Raw genomic sequence first — 13383 nt, forward strand, 5'->3', positions numbered from 1 at the left:
ATACATTTAAGTATATTATCTGCACTGATCACTCTATTGAAAGATAACACTAAACAAAGTTCAAAATAATTATGACCAAATTCAAAACTACGACCAAAAACTGTCAGAGTCGACACAGTAAAATAATATACATATTAATCGTTTTATTTTTGTATTTTTTAGAATCAGCAGAGAAAGGTTTATAGAAGAAAAATACACTACAAAATACATAAAAAGTTTAACGATTGTAGAGTATTAAACCATTATAATATAAAATCCTACTAAAAATGAAATGTTCTAATGCACACTAAAATATAATATGATAAATTATTCATAAATATGTTTTGCATCGTATTCCACTTACTATATATCCTTTTTTATTAGTGCAAAAATAGAATTATTTAAAATATAATGCTAATTGTAATCTAATGGTTAGTTTTCATTTTATCTGATGAAATAGATTCACTAGTAATCATTTACTAATACAGTAGTCCATAAAAAAACAGATTGTGCCAAATCAGACATTCTTCATGTTTATATATATATATATATATTTTTTGTCTGTTTAATATTATAATATAACAGTTTAAAAGGACTAGTAAAAAAGAGGGTGGGGTGGAAATCTTAATTAACATTTTCTTTTTAGCTATGAGTGATTTTACATTCCAATTTATCATCCTTTTTTCCATTGGTTAGACATTTAAAGTGTAAGGCAGCTGTGATTAAGTAAAGCCATGCATATTCAGCTGTTTCAAAAAATGTTGACAAACCGGCATGAAATCCATTACGAGCGAGCAGAGATTACTTAAAGCAGATCACCTTGCTGAGAACGTTTTTAAAAAAAAAGCTTCTTTCGCTGTCAGTCCAGTTTTTGGCCTCACTTAGCATCAAACTGTGATAGATGGATCCGGATGTCACTGTTAAAACCCCCCTCTCTCTCGCTCGGTGGTCTTTCTTTCCTCATTCCTCTTTTTCTTCTAGGAATACATACTCATCTCCTTTTAAAGGATCACAAAAATATTGCAGCAAGCATGCCTTTCCTCCCACTCACACACTCAGCCCCCTTAAAAAGCTCTCCCTTCATTCTCACTAAATGATCTGCAATTGCAGCAATTACCTTAAAGTCCAAAACCTTTCAACATGCTGTGTTTTCTCACCAGTGTGCGCCTTAAAAACCCAAAGTACATCATTATTACTAGTGGGAAACAACTTGTATCTTTGTATTTTTTTCAGAGATCATCCTAATGTTTCATTTATTACACCAGTGGGTTAGTTTCATATTTACTTTTATAAACTCGCGACTTCAACAGATTAACGGCATAATCAGGCATTACAAAAATGAATAGATGAATAACGATTGTGTTTTGCATGCATGGATTAGCTTGTATCTCAATGCACTACCATCCATTTTTACATTACGTGTTCATTTAAGTGCTAAAAATCGCTTGCTACTGTTTTAAGATAAACAAGACTAAAACCGTTTCAAAGTCCAAGTAAAATGCTTTCAAAAAGTGACTGTGCAACACAATCTTGTAAAGAAATAAAACTGGTAGCCTCATGTTTGCTGTGTGAACCCTCAACGGCAAAAGTAAACACAAACCTTTGCTATGAGGAAAAGTGTTTTTTTTCCATTCAGAGTGACATCACTTTATATTTTTAGAGACCTTCTATAAACAATCATAATCTTGTGATTTCTGCGCCATCCCTTCCAGGATCTTTTGGCGAGTCACATGGTTTTGGGGGCACAGGTGGGACTCTTAATATTGCCATTTCATTCTACAAACTACTGCAATCGTTCTATTAGACTCATTTTGCTGTAGTACATACAGTACAAGATTGGAGGCTTTTGCTCTATCATGTAAACAGACTAAGACAAGCTAGTGTATTAAAAACATTTCAAACATGTGATTTGTTGGAGTCACAAGTCAGTGAGTGTGAGTCACTCACTGATATCCACCTGACACAAGCACATGCGCGGAAATGACGTAATGTTGATGGAGTTGGCTGCTATGGCAACACTTGTGACTTTTGCTGTCCCACAGTGGATGGATGCCGCGCAGGAGAGAGTATGCACCACATCGTGTCTGTGCGGCAATGTGTTTATTACTGCGTCACGCTGAGAGGCCATCCTGATACAGGCTGTCTCAAATAATGGACGTGCTTTGAAATATGATGACAATATCTAGGTAACTATGTCTCAGGGCAGTGGGGCTATAGTCATATTAAAAGAATTGGAAAATATATAATGCTGGAGATATGTATAATGTCACAGGGAGATATTTTTATATGTATCTTTTTTTATATTTTAGTTAATGTAAAATGTTTGAATACCAGACTGAACAGGATTGGTTGCCAACCGAAAAATAATACAAAAATACAAGATCACATTCACATCAGTGTCTGCATTTTTCTGTTCAAAAACTTTAACCTAATTTGGATAATCTGTTTTTAAGATGCAAGAAGATTGAAGAATTTTGGGGTGAGATAAAAGGTCTTAAAGGTCAGAAAATGAATTCAGTGGTAGGTTGAAAATGGAAATGGATGGTAGGAGATATGAGGAGAAAAGAGTGAAAGCATTTTGAAGCAGCAGGCTGCTTTGGCAGAAGTTTTCACACTGTGCTTCTTCTAGTTCTGGAATGTTGTCTGAAGCCAGAGTAAATTAAACCAGAGCATTTTTTTTCCAACAATATTCCCACATATGTATGCCAGTTACCTAAATTAGAATTCCAATTATACACACCACTCTCCTTATCTAAATGTCAGATAGAGCTATTTTATATATTTGCTTGATTTGTTAAAAGGTAAAAAAAAAAAAGCAAATACCCACACAATTTGAACACTCGAACACAGCTCAGTTGCTTGGCAAATTTGTCTGTGTTCCGAACTGTTGCCAAACACTAATCACAGCCATCCAGCCAATTGGGCCAAATCCCAAGAACATCTTTAATGAACAGCCTCAGTCCTACTTCAAGGTACAGACCACTTAGCTGTGAAGCATTCATTTACTGAAGAACATCAGAAATCTATCTTGTAGGTGTATTTATACAAAGTATAATATTCAGAAATTCATCTTTTTGGAAAGATGTTTATCCCTGCCATTTAGCAGGCCCCCACAGAGGGTCCATTTTAAAATAGTCCTTCACTTTTACCTATGAGGGAAATCTGCAGCCATTTATTTTACTGCCAAGGTGTCTCTCAAGCTGATCTTCAACTCAAAAGCGGTCAACTGAATTTAATCGCACTACAACATCAAAATCTACAAGGATTTATTAGTAACTACAGTTGTTTGAAAACTTTCCACACCTGCCTATTCCAAACTGAACATATATATCCACTATGGCATTAAAAAAAAGCAATTGGATTACAATTGACGACATTTAATCATAATTAAAGCCAAAGTTGGTCACGGTTTTACAATGTTGACTCCCTTCTCCAATCTTTGAATTCTAAAGGAAAAACATGAATTCCAAAGTCAACCTGTGTCCTTTGGCCTATTATCTTTGACCTTGGCTGTGTTTCCAAGCATTTTTTTGCCCTCACTCTGCTGATGTGGCTGTGTTGGTGCAGGTGGTGCCTTGTGAAATAACTGCATCTGTACGAGCATTAGCCTCTGCAGATGGTGGGGAGACAAGGATGAGGGAGGGGCTAGAACAGCGGAGACCACTTGAATCCCACTCCACGGTAGCATTTTCACAGTATGTGAAATTAGGGGTGTGTTGACAGAAGAAGTTTGTTCAAGCAAGCCATTCTCCGCCCCCTCTATTAACCCCCCTCGCCCCCTTTCCACGTGTCCTCCCTTTTGCGTACGACCCTGGCCGTCAGATTCCTGCTGCGGATAAATTGTGTGTGACACGTTTAACCGCGCTGCCTTAGATGGAGAAGCCGTGCGCGGCGTCGAATGCGGCGATCCTCTGACTAGAGGGAAGGCGGAAGAGAGAGTGAAGGGCGGGCGAGGGAGGATCGGAGGGAGGGAGGTAGAAAGAGGAGAAGGAGGAGGAGAACGAAGAGGAGGAGGAAGGAAAAAGGAGGAGGATGCGGAGGGGGCAGTGACAGAGGAGAGAGGAGTGCCGCCAAGCAAGCATGAGGTTTTCACTTTCCATTCTTCTCTCAGCAGCAGTCAGATGAGAGTCCTTGCGCACAGTAAGTCTGTTTACTCTGTATGTGTGTGTGTGTGTGTGTGTGTGTGTGTTTGAGTCTGTTTGCGTGAGTGAGTGAGCGAGGGAGAAAGAGAGAGATACTGCGTGCATTTAGACACGAGTTGTTTCTGATGACTTGGTCCTGTTATCACCTGGCATATCACTTTTTGGAATATATTGTAATCACCATCTGGCCGATCAGTGGGATGGATCCCTGCATAAATCTGTGTGTGCGTGTGTGTGTGTGTGTGTGTGTGTGTGTGTGTGTGTGTGTGTGTGTGTGTGTGTGTGTCTGTGCGTGTGTGTACATATAAGTGGGCATAGCATGCCGGTGGTCATCGTGCTTTTCTTCTAATGCGCAGTAGTGTGAGGTGGGAGACTTTGAATGTGGAAAAGAGCTGAGCGGACAAACAAATGGGCAAGTGTCAGTGTTTAATGTTGCAAGGAGAAGTTGGCGCACACACACATACACACACACATACACACACGGACATTGACACACATCCTCTGCTCTGGCAGACTATTTCTCACACTATCCCAATTGGACTGCACCATGGTGTGACTCTTACTGTTAATGCTGTGCACTCATATTTGAACGACAAAAAAAAAATGCACTCACATTGTCCTACGGGAACGCGCTGCTTAAGAAAACATTCAGAACTATGCATACAAGTAATTATTATTCAATTTTGCATTTGGTGCGAAAGGCAGTTGTCCAATTGGAAAGCAGTTTGTTGGAAATAATATCACTCTTTGGTACAGTAATTCAGTGTTTCCACTTGTTAACTCATTGGCAGCGATTGACGGTGAACATTTGTTCATGGGTTAGTAACCCGCCCTGTTCAAATGATTTGGTCGTGACAGATACATTTTCCCTCACATAAAAAGAGCAACATGAATACAGTTAAGTTTTAACGGAGGTTGCTCCAACCCAAAGGTTGATTAAAGGCAAGGCATTGATAAAGAAGCTTCACAGAAGAAAAGCATGCTCTCCAAACCATTCAGAATATGAACGCAAAGCAATATTTACTCTTTCTCTATATTCATAAAACTAATGGATTGCGGCCTTGAATGCACTTTAGTACTCTTTTCACAATTTCATACAATATCTGATATAACACCTGCACAGTAACCAACATCTGTATTCCATCTGAAAATTTCTTTCCAGTAGCATAGTGGCAAATTGTGACACTTTCAAAATAGGAACATGTACGTACCTTTGGCTGTGATGGTTAAATAGTCATCTTTCAATAGTTTCTATCCAAGTTTCCCTTTTGCAGATTATCCATCTTGTATCAACTTTCCTTCCATGATGCAATATTCAAGCATCATTAAAATGAGAAATGAAGCAATATGTTGTTTTGTTCTTTACCTTGGAGAAGAAATGCGTCAGCCTTTTCTTGCATTTTTTATACTATTCGATTAAGTTAAACTATGACATTTATCATTATCAATATAAACAGAACACTTTGGAGGAAATACAAACCCCAAAAAAACAGTATGTTCTTCAGGCTAATGGGGAAAAAATGAGTTATGGGAAATAAATGGTCAATGAGGGTGTATCCATCGATCTAATTGCCACATCATGTCAGGGTGGTAGGTGAGACGTTAGTTTTTTTCTTTGTCTTAGTCATACTTCAGCTTTTCAATTGTCTACTGTATTTCACCCCCCCCCCCTCCCTCACCCCTCCTATTATTTTTTAACACAGCTAACCCATGCAAATAATTTGTTATTATAAAAAAAGAGCAGTACCTGATTACAAGAATCACTTTTTTTTCCTGGTTTTCTTCCTTGAACACTTGTTGCTATGCAGATTTCATGGAAGGAGTTTTCGTCTGTGCCCTGTAAATCAAAAATGAAAAAAGATGTCTGATAAGAATTTCACAAAACAGCAATTAAAAAACTTCCATACCAGTTAATCACTCTAAAATAAATATTTTCACTGATGACTCACTTGCCTGAGTTGCAAGCATTATGAGATGAGTTTTCCTCCCATCCATAAAGGACCCACAGTAGAAAATAGATGGCTATTTCAATGTCAAAAACGCAAAAATCTAAATCTATATTGTTCTCACTCCATCTAATGTTGCTGCTCATTGACTCACGTTAAAATGTGCTGTTTTGCTTATATTACTGGCCGGTGGGGGTGAAGTTTCATGAACTTTTCTACTTTTTTCTGCCAAAGTACTCTCGCATGATTGTGATGTCAACATCTAACACTTCACTGCAAGCAAATGCACCCTTGTTTCAAACCCAGCACTTCTTCATTCCTGTGTTTGCTCTTTATTTCTACTATACTAATGTGTGCCACAGGAAAAGAGAAAAAAAAGGTGTCGCTTCAGATCGGATCAAACAGAAATTCAAGGGCATTGCAGGAAGGCACAACATCTAAAAAGCTACGCATGAATAATGATGTGTCTGTGTTGGGAGAAAACAGAATGGAATTGCCCAAACTCTGATTATAAAAGGGTTGTCTGGTTTCAGATGTGTGAACAAAGGGTGAAAAGTCAAGATGCATTCACAAAAAATGAGCTTTCTGTGATCAAGAAGGGGAAGGTGACAGAACTACAACACAGAGCTCGACACTGCCATTTAGACAGACACAAAAATGGCTGGGGGAGTCCTTTGAGAGTATTTGGCGAGTGCCAAAATCACAGGCGAGTCAGTCAATGGCGTGTGATTGCTATTTTCCCAGCAGTCTGTAAAGCTGTCGCGCCCCTAACACACACTCGTTGAAGATGTAATCTTTAGTAAATACAGCTGGACCCCTCGGAGTTTGCCCGCCGTGATTTCCGCAGATTACGGTGTCAATGTGAGCCATTAGTCATAGATGGCAGAGAGGAAAGATTACTGCCTGTTTGGCCTCACGCCGCTCCCGTCGAGAAAAATGACCACATCGCTCGTAGAAACGCGTTTATATCCAAATGACATATCTACTGGGCGCTGCCTTAGTTATGAAGCAATAAAGAAGAGAGAAATGCACCTGCGTGGTCAAATGAGAGCCAATACAAGAGCAATGCAGTGGAAAGGGATTCCTTTTGAACATTTATTTAATCGTAAAAACAGAAAAGTCATTCAGTTGTGCAGAAATATCTCTGTAGGAACCAATTTTTGCCCTAGAACAACATGTTTAGGGAGGAAATAGTGACGGTTGTACAATAAAACGTCGGATAAAACATGGACTTGCATTTGCAAATGACCATTATAACATGTAATTCTGCATAGTATACTGCATAGACTTAGGCAAATTCATTATGGAAAAAAAAGAAAGAATTGGCTTACAAGTAATTCCTTAAGCGATGTACAGATATAGTGATAAACGGGACTAATTTGAGCCTAATTATTCCTGATCAAAATCAGTAAAGACCCGATCTTTGAATGTTTCAAACACATTTTTCTCAGAGATAATTGAATGGTTCAGGGTCTATTGCGGTAGATATTTTTTCTTATTTTCCCTGATCTGCTGTAGAAAAGGTCAGGACTGATCATTCAAACGGTTTAACCTGATTATCTGACCTAACATCATGACTGTAATTCTGAAATATTATACATATTTCTATAAATCAATTACACTTTTGAAAATCAGTCAAGTGTTTAACAGGGAACATTCTTTTAATAACAATGCTTGGAAAAAAGATGTAAGATTTCCTTGGGCTTGGTGGAGTAAAATAAGATTTGAGAATTGTGCCTGAAAACAATTTATGGTTTTAAATAATACTTGTGTAAAAATAATGATGCAGTCTTCATGCCATTTTCTAAGTAATACAGACAGACCTTGACAGACCATACAAATTTACCAAAATTAGGTCCATCTGTCATTGGATAGCTATTCTGCCTGATTTTCATGTTGAGTAAACACATTAATAAAACCGTGATGATTTGACAAACAATTTTACATTACATTCAATGCTGGAGTGTCCCCCTCCCAGAACATCCTCTTTAATGGTTCTTTTGTCTTTGCCAACCTTCTCATCGATTAGTGAGACTATATTTCTTTCTGATTTATAATCCTTTCTGCGTGAGGGTAACGGATGCCAATAACTATGATAAGGCATTTTGAGGGTTCTAAGTCGAGAATGTTGTGTCTTCACTAAATAGCCATTTTTGGAAATGGGGTTTATGTCATCAGGAATGTTTTGTTTAAAGTATTTTTGTCTGAAGTCACAGATTGAAAATCTGCAAATCTGGAATGTTGCTCTCTACTCCACTTGGCATTTCCTGAATTGGCTACGACGATGAAATTTGCAGATCATGTGGTGTGTAGTCATCGGCTTTGTAATGTTGCATCATTGATTCCAATACATTTTGAGCAAACACCCAATATGATCATGCTCCACCCACTACAATCCAAGCAAGAATCCCTTTATATAATGGTTTGATAACTGCAATTTGTTATTATTTTACAAAAAAAATGCATGTACAACTGCAAAGATATGTTAAACACATCTGAGTACCCCCCCCCCTCTCCACTTCATATTTGTAGACAGTCTCGCCTCATCTCATATCTCATTTTCTGAACCGCTCTATAGTTCTCGAGCCAATCCGAGCTGTCTCCAGGCCAGAGGCAGGGGACACCCTGAATCGGTGGCCAGCCAATCACAGGGCACAATGAGACGGACAAACATCCACACTCACTCCCATACCTAGGGGCAAATTAGAGTGTCCAATCAGCCTTGCATGCATGTTTTTGAAACGTGGGAGGAAACCTGAATTAGTAGACATTCAAGACAATAAAATCTATGAAAACGGCAAAAAAAAATGGTCACCTTGTACTTTCAGTACATCAGACCATGTCTCTTCACTCAAATCTGTCTCCAACACCTGTCTTGCTGTCTGAATTTCAACACTCTTCTACTCAATGGAGGGGTAAAAAAGCACAGTGTACTGTATGTCTCTTTATAAGGATAGAGGCTCCATGGGTGAGGAAGCCTGTAAAACCACCCAGGGGAGCTTTTTTCAACTTTTTCCCTTGACCAACCTCCCACCTATTATGACTGAATCTCCTCCACTTTTTATACCCTTTATGTCTCCGTTGTTCTGTCTCGGGCGCTTGCTCTCATCTGCGCTCTCATCTTCCAATCGTTCTCTCTTTCCACTGCACTCTTTACACAGAGACATATACGCTCCTCCATTGCTATTCCTGCGAGGAGCAGACCAGTCTGGCGGTGGCTTGGTTTATGTCCATGAACTCAGTGACACACTCACTGCTGCTGCATTACGCCACACTAGCCTTACAACATGCAGGTAGTAAAAGGCATAAAATGTATGCTTTTCTCTACAATATGTGCACAGTAAAACTTACAATCATCCATATATTTTCTTTACTCCTTATGCTATTCAGGGTCACAAGTGTAGTTGAAGTCTCTCCCTTCATGACACGAGGCAGAGTGCAGTCATAACTGATCATATATCAATCATAAAGCCGCTCCTTTTTGAGCCATGTTGGAACATTTGAGGATGCAGGTAATGGCAAAATTAACCGTGTGCTAGCGTGAGTGTACCATGTTGGTCTCCTTTAGCTGCAGATGCTGCAGTATTATACTAGTCCCCACTTTACGCCAGTCTTGCCGAGCCACGCAGACACGCCCGTTGTCGTTGGCGATTTGTAGAATATTAGGCAGCATTTTACTAATATCTAGTGTAAATTAGAATATTGAAAAGTTCAGAACCAAAATATAGTTCTTATGTGTGACGCCCTTCAGATGACTTCAGATGATTTAGTGAGTGGAATTGTCAAGAATGCGGAAAAAAATTACTGATGGTTGAATTATAGTGTTTGCCCAGACTTATTAGTGGCTAAGACTGGTATTTACAATACTCTAATGGGATTTGGTCAACAACAACAAAAATCACAACTTCTTTCTAGCAACAAGTGGCGAAATAAAATTGATCTGTCATTGTTGTTATGCAGTCTGACTAAGGTTCAAAAACAGATGTGTGTGTTTAGCATATATTTATTCAGAGAGGGGACTCATATTTATTAAACTGATAATAGTTCTTATGGGGGTAGAAATGTCCTTAATGTCTGCCTGACTGTCATCCTGTTCTGTTGCTGCTGGCATTCATTCGAACAGTCAAGTGGGTAAGGCTGGCACATGACATTTTCTTTTTCCATTAGGCTCAAAAGTACAGACAAATTCTGTTGGCGATTAGCACAATCATTTTCCAGAACTCATATCCATACTCTAAAAACAGGTAGCAATGTTAAACTTTGTGTTCTTTGTCTTTCCATTCTTCAAAAGAGTGAATATTTGCAAGACTATTTTTTTTTCTGCCACTGTTTCTCTGATTTCACATTGCTGCTGGCACATATTCAAAAAGCTTAGTAGTGGAGGCTGGCACAATGATTTTTTTCCTTAGGCCTTTAGGGGAGCAATCTAATATTCTGCCTAGCAACAGAGTCTACCTAGAATAAGGTATTTTCTCTATTGTAAAAGGATCTATACGATGATTGACTAAAAAAACATACATTGTTTGTTCTTTCAGCTGAAGGAAGGAGTCTTTGCTCTTCAAAGAGAGATAGAGCCAATGTTAATCATATGCACACATATTACTCATCCGCTCGAGTCTTGAATATCAATGTTGTGGCTGACCTTCCATTCATCTCTTCACTTGTGTCCTCTCTTGATGATGCAGATCTGCTGCCTCATGCTTAGCAGTCCGTACTTGTGTGTGTGGAATTGAAGGATGTCAAAGATTGCTCTGATGAAGAGATGAGTGGAAATGACTTAATCCAAGGGGGGGAATGATGAGTATTCAAAGACAACACTGGCGAGTGGAATCGTGAGCTTGTAGGGGCGTGGCCAAGCTGTTGCTCAACAAGAATTCTCGCTACCTGACTCATTAATTCATTAATACGGACGGTCGTCCCCTCGGCAAGATGTCGGAATTCATTAATTTTGCAGTGATGTCCATCTCTTTCCCTCGTTCTTCCTTCCTGTCCTTTGTCCTTCCGCCCTGTCTTCTTGTTTTAACTCTGAGCATTTTTATTTCAAAAATGCATTAGATTTCTTGAACAGAGCAGCCATTTATTTTTTGCTCTGAGTGATGTAGGAAATGTATCTAGCCCTCACGATTATTCTTAGTCATTTGATTTAATTTATTCTTAATGAGGAACTTCTATGATATTAAGATTTTTTCTTAACTGGCTCACAACAGAAGCAGACAGATTTATTTTAGTGGCTTGACATTTACCTTCTCTTGTACTGTTAACCCCAAAGACGCTGCCATTTACAAAACTGCCCCGTTATGCAGATGGCAAAATACAAGGTTAGTTACGGCTACTATGTAAAAACAAATAGAAAGTTGTGCAACATCTGGAAATGTGATAAGACTTCATTGGAAATGCTGACAGCATTGCCACACCTCCACAGAGGGAAGCCAAAATGTTAATTGATCTTTTCCGTGGAAACAAGTAATCAGCGCTCAACACAGACTTTGGGCTATTGGGGATATATATAGCCTAAAGCAATTACTGTCAATTAAAATAGGGCCTAATTGTGAAGCTAGGCAGAGAGATACTGTATATTGTAACACGTGTGAATCAGGATTGTTAAAGTTTGTTGCTACAAATGTTGGGATTTCTTCAGAATTTATCCATCTTCCATTGCCTTCAGTAAAATCTGATTGCGGTTAGGTTTGTACTGAACCCTCTGCCCATCTAAATTATTGAAAGAATGAGGCCAGTACCTATTTAAATAAAATATTTGATCAAAGTTTTACATCGGGAGCTAATAAATAACTTGGAAAGATACTTTTTTTTTCCAACCCATGCATTTCTGGTGTTGTGAATATTAATGCTGTTCCAAATTTGTCTATATTGCCACATTAAGAATGTGTAACTAACATAAAAACCCAGTATATACATATAGTCCACCCTCTCAGATAGCTCTCTGGTTCAATGTTTATAATTAACAGTCAAATAAAGATATAGGGATAATTGTTCTGATACATCAGGTGGGAAACTTGACAAAAATAATGACCTGACTTGTGATTTTTGTTCCCTCATCTGTTTTTTTTTCCGCTTTGTCTTGCAAGAAAAAGCTTGCATTGAATTGAGTTTGAGTAATATTATCTGATTGCGTTGAAGTCAACTTAACTTGGCAACAAAGATAGTGGAAAAGATGGAGAGATAATGTAGACAAGGACGGATACCATTTGGGGGCTGTTTTCTTGTTTCTCACCTCCAACATGATGGCTCTAATGAGGTTCTAATTGATGTTACATCATATCGAGCCGAGAGCATTGATACCACAGAGGACCTGACACCATTAGCCACTTTGTCCTTGCCTCCAATGCTCTTTCTCTTGTTGCGACGACATCAATGACCTTGCAGCACAATTCTGTGCCGCTGCGGCGCCAAGGAGTGTTGTGTGAGGAAACCTTGCTTGGGAGGGGTGTTGTTCAGGGTGCTGACTATTTAAAGTCGAGACATGATGCTTTGGGTGCGACCAAGCAGAAGGGTGAGCAGATTTGTGGGAAGAAGGGAGACATATGCGTAACAAGAAATGAAAAATAAAAAAGGAACAGGTGGTAGATGCAAAAGAGAGATTTGTCATGTGATTGGACAATCAGAGAGAAAGGGATATTGGATGTAAGTATTTTTGTGTCACTTCAGGGGTTTTGAGTCTTGATTATGTTTCTATCAATACTTAAGAAAAGAGGCAGGGTGTACAAGTGATGAGACTCAATAGGCTGCTTTTCAATTACTACCTCTAATAGTTCGTAAAATATAAATTTTGAGATGATAAATTGTCAATACAAAGTTTTGAATTGGGAAACTCCACATGCAATAGGTGTGTACGGTCTTCCATCTTTTGTTAAAATATCACAGAATAATATTTTACAGCGTCATGAGAGTTGAAAATTAAATAAAAAAAGCAATCAATGCAAATCGCAATTGACAAGTAATGAACAAATTTTTTTTTTTTTAATTCTAGATTTTTTGGCAAAAAAAAAAATGAAAACTACACAATTCCTTCCACATGTTTGTCTTTGGGATGCTACAATGAAATTACTGTGTGGACAAAAATGTGCAGTTCATCATATTATGACAATTTTAACAATTTTATTCTATGTTGACACAGCCTGTCTACGCTAATGGCTTCTCATGACAAATGTTCAGTTAGCATTCGTACACAAGCCACGTCTGTTTCATCAGCCCAGTTCAAAGTTTAATGGATAATTTTATGGACAAATAATCAGTCGCATTCAGTCCCAGAAAAGAATTACCAGTAGTGTTGTCATTCATTTGCTACAAAGATGATG

General features: G+C 38.5%; 2 protein-coding genes across 5 annotated transcripts in view; one reads left to right on the plus strand and one right to left on the minus strand.

Moving 5' to 3' along the window:
• Positions 1 to 13383, minus strand: part of LOC144200415 (succinate receptor 1-like) — a 112019-nt gene that overhangs the window by 23656 nt on the left and 74980 nt on the right. The window contains exons 8-9 of the transcript XR_013327107.1: positions 5869 to 5958; positions 5333 to 5487 (exon numbers count right to left, since the gene is read on the minus strand). The gene's annotated coding sequence lies outside the window, so the exon portion shown is untranslated. The remainder of the gene's footprint in view (positions 1 to 5332; positions 5488 to 5868; positions 5959 to 13383) is intronic.
• Positions 1 to 13383, plus strand: part of LOC144200414 (muscleblind-like protein 1) — a 49085-nt gene that overhangs the window by 1810 nt on the left and 33892 nt on the right. For 3 of the 4 annotated variants that reach the window (XM_077722555.1, XM_077722558.1, XM_077722557.1), the window contains exon 1: positions 3959 to 4119. The exons of the other annotated variant lie outside the window; for it this stretch is intronic. The gene's annotated coding sequence lies outside the window, so the exon portion shown is untranslated. Of the gene's footprint in view, positions 1 to 3958; positions 4120 to 13383 lie in introns of those variants that run through there. 4 annotated transcript variants of the gene reach the window in all.

Source organism: Stigmatopora nigra, chromosome 8 (assembly GCF_051989575.1).
Source record: "Stigmatopora nigra isolate UIUO_SnigA chromosome 8, RoL_Snig_1.1, whole genome shotgun sequence".
Taxonomy (NCBI): domain Eukaryota; kingdom Metazoa; phylum Chordata; class Actinopteri; order Syngnathiformes; family Syngnathidae; genus Stigmatopora; species Stigmatopora nigra.